Source organism: Triticum urartu, chromosome 3, assembly GCF_003073215.2.
Source record: "Triticum urartu cultivar G1812 chromosome 3, Tu2.1, whole genome shotgun sequence".
NCBI lineage: Eukaryota > Viridiplantae > Streptophyta > Magnoliopsida > Poales > Poaceae > Triticum > Triticum urartu.
In genome coordinates this window covers 20,134,456-20,138,373 of record NC_053024.1, presented here as the reverse complement: position 1 = coordinate 20,138,373, position 3,918 = coordinate 20,134,456, and positions in this window count along the sequence as shown.

The following is a 3,918-nucleotide window of genomic DNA, read 5'->3' as shown; positions in this document are numbered from 1 at the left end:
GGCGTGGTGGTGGGGGAGGAGCGTGGTACTCCAGCAGGGCTTCGCCAAGCACCGCAAGAGACGAGGAGGGAGAGGGGTAGGGCTGCGCCAAGAAGGAGATTGAATCGTGTCTATGGCAGCCCAAAACCTCAAGTATATATAGGGGGAGGGGAGGGGCTGCGCCCCCATCTAGGTTTCCACCCCTAGGGGTGGCGGCCAGCCCTAGATCCCATCTAGGGGGGCGGCCAAGGGGGGAGAGAGGGGGGCGCACCACTAGGTGGGCCTTAGGCCCATCTGAGCCTAGGGTTTGCCCCCTTCCACTCTCCATTGCGCCTTGGGCCTTGGTGGGGGGGGGCGCACCAGCCCACCTGGGGCTGGTCCCCTCCCACACTTGGCCCATGCAGCCCTCCGGGGCTGGTGGCCCCACTTGGTGGACCACCGGGACCCTCCCGGTGGTCCCGGTACATTACCGATAAACCCGAAACTTTTTCGGCGACCAAAACATGACTTCCCATATATAAATCTTTACCTCCGGACCATTCCGGAACTCCTCGTGACGTCCGGGATCTCATCCGGGACTCCGAACAACATTCGGTAACCGCGTACATACTTTCCCTATAACCCTAGCATCATCGAACCTTAAGTGTGTAGACCCTACGGGTTCGGGAAACATGCAGACATGACCGAGACACCTCTCCGGTCAATAACCAACAGCGGGATCTGGATACCCATGTTGGCTCCCACATGCTCCACGATGATCTCATCGGATGAACCACGATGTCAAGGACTTAATCAATCCCGTATACAATTCCCTTTGTCTAGAGGTACGATACTTGCCCGAGATTCGATCGTCGGTATCCCGATACCTTGTTCAATCTCGTTACCGGCAAGTCTCTTTACTCGTTCTGTAACACATCATCCCGTGATCAACTCCTTGATCACATTGTGCACATTATGATGATGTCCTGCCGAGTGGGCCCAGAGATACCTCTCCGTTTACACGGAGTGACAAATCCCAGTCTCGATTCGTGCCAACCCAACAGACACTTTCGGAGATACCTGTAGTGTACCTTTATAGCCACCCAGTTACGTTGTGACGTTTGGCACACCCAAAGTGTTGGGGAACGTAGTAATTTCAAAAAATTTCCTACGCACACGCAAGATCATGGTGATGCATAGCAACGAGAGGGGAGAGTGTGATCTACGTACCATTGTAGATTGACAACAGAAGCGTTAATTTGGTTGATGTAGTCGTACGTCTTCACGGCTCGACCGATCAAGCACCGAAACTACGGCACCTCCGAGTTCTAGCACACGTTCAGCTGATGACGATCCCCGGACTCCGATCCAGCAAAGTGTCGGGGAAGAGTTCCATCAGCACGACGGCGTGGTGACGATCTTGATGTACTACTGTCGCAGGGCTTCGCCTAGGCACCGCTACAATATTATCGAGGACTATGGTGGAAGGGGGCACCGCACACGGCTAAGAATATGATCACGTGGATCAACTTATGTCTCTAGGGGTGCCCCTTGCCTCCGTATATAAAGGCTCAAAGGGGGGGCGGCCGGCGAGGGAGGCGCGCCAGGAGGATGTCCTACTCCCTCCGGGAGTAGGACTCCCCCCTTTCCTAGTTGGAATAGATTCACGGAGGGGGAAAGGGAGGAGAGAGAGGAGGAAGGGGGGCCGGCCCCCTCTCCTTGTCCTATTCGGACCAAGGGGGGGGGGAGGAGCGCGCGGCCCATCTCTGGCCACCTCTCCTCTCTTCCACTAAGGCCCACTAAGGCCCATATACCTCCCGGGGGGGGGGTTCCGGCAACCTCCCGGTAATCCGGTAAAATCCCGATTTCACCCGGAACACTTCCGATATCCAAACATAGGCTTCCAATATATCAATCTTTATCTCTCGACCATTTCAAGACTCCTCGTCATGTCCGTGATCACATCCGGGACTCCGAACAACCTTCGGTACATCAAAACGCATAAACTCATAATATAACTGTCATCGAAACCTTAAGCGTGCGGACCCTACGGGTTCGAGAACAATGTAGACATGACCGAGACACGTCTTCGGTCAATAACCAATAGCGGGACCTGGATGCCCATATTGGTTCCTACATATTCTACGAAGATCTTTTATCGGTCAGACCGCATAACAACTTACGTTGTTCCCTTTGTGATCGGTATGTTACTTGCCCGAGATTCGATCGTCGGTATCCTATACCTAGTTCAATCTCGTTACCGGCAAGTCTCTTTACTCGTTCTGTAATACATCATCCCGCAACTAACTCATTAGTTGCAATGCTTGCAAGGCTTAAGTGATGTGCATTACCGAGAGGGCCCAGAGATACCTCTCCGACAATCGGAGTGACAAATCCTAATCTCGAAATACGCCAACCCAACATGTACCTTTGGAGACACCTGTAGAGCTCCTTTATAATCACCCAGTTACGTTGTGACGTTTGGTAGCACACAAAGTGTTCCTCTGGCAAACGGGAGTTGCATAATCTCATAGTCATAGGAACATGTATAAGTCATGAAGAAAGCAATAGCAACATACTAAACGATCGGGTGCTAAGCTAATGGAATGGGTCATGTCAATCAGATCATTCAACTAATGATGTGATCCCGTTAATCAAATGACAACTCTTTGTCCATGGTTAGGAAACATAACCATCTTTGGTTAACGAGCTAGTCAAGTAGAGGCATACTAGTGACACTCTGTTTGTCTATGTAATCACACATGTATTATGTTTCCAGTTAATACAATTCTAGCATGAATAATAAACTTTTATCATGATATAAGGAAATAAATAATAACTTTATTATTGCCTCTAGGGCATATTTCCTTCAGTCTCCCACTTGCACTAGAGTCAATAATCTAGTTCACGTCGCCATGTGATTTAACAGCAATAGTTCACATCACCATGTGATTAACACCCATAGTTCACATCGATATGTGATCAACACCCAAAGGGTTTACTAGAGTCAGTAATCCAGTTCACATCGCTATGTGATTAACACCCAAAGAGTACCAAGGTGTGATTATGTTTTGCTTGTGAGATAATTTTAGTCAACGGGTCTGTCACATTCAGATCCGTAAGTATTTTGCGAATTTCTATGTCAACAATGCTCTGCATGGAGCTACTCTAGCTTATTGCTCCCACTTTCAATATGTATCTAGATCGAGACTTTGAGTCATCCAGATCTGTGTCAAAACTTGCATCGACGTAACTTTTTACGACGAACCTTTTTGTCACCTCCATAATTGAGAAATATTTCCTTATTCCACTAAGGATAATTTTGACCGCTGTCCAGTGATCTACTCTTAGATCACTATCGTACTCCCTTGCTTAACACAGTTTAGGGTATACAATAGATCTGGTACATAGCATGGCATACTTTATAGAACCTATGGCCAAGGCATAGGGAATGACTTTCATTCTCTTTCTATCTTCTGCCGTGATCAGGTTTTGAGTCTTACTCAATTTCACACCTTGTAACACAGGCAAGAACTCTTTCTTTGACTGTTCCATTTTGAACTACTTCAAAATCTTGTCAAGGTATGTACTCATTGAAAAAACTTATCAAGCGTCTTGATCTATCTCTATAGATCTTGATACTCAATATGTAAGCAGCTTCACCGAGGTCTTTCTTTGAAAAACTCCTTTCAAACACTCCTTTATGCTTTGCAGAGTAATTCTACATTATTTCCGATCAACAATATGTCATTCACATATACTTATCAGAAATGTTGTAGTGCTCCCACTCACTTTCTAGCAAATACAGGCTTTACCGCAAGTCTGTATAAAACTATATGCTTTGATCAACTTATCAAAGCGTATATTCCAACTCCGAGATGCTTATACCAGTCCATAGATGGATCGCTGGAGCTTGCATATTTTGTTAGCACCTTTAGGATTGATAAAACCTTCTGGTTG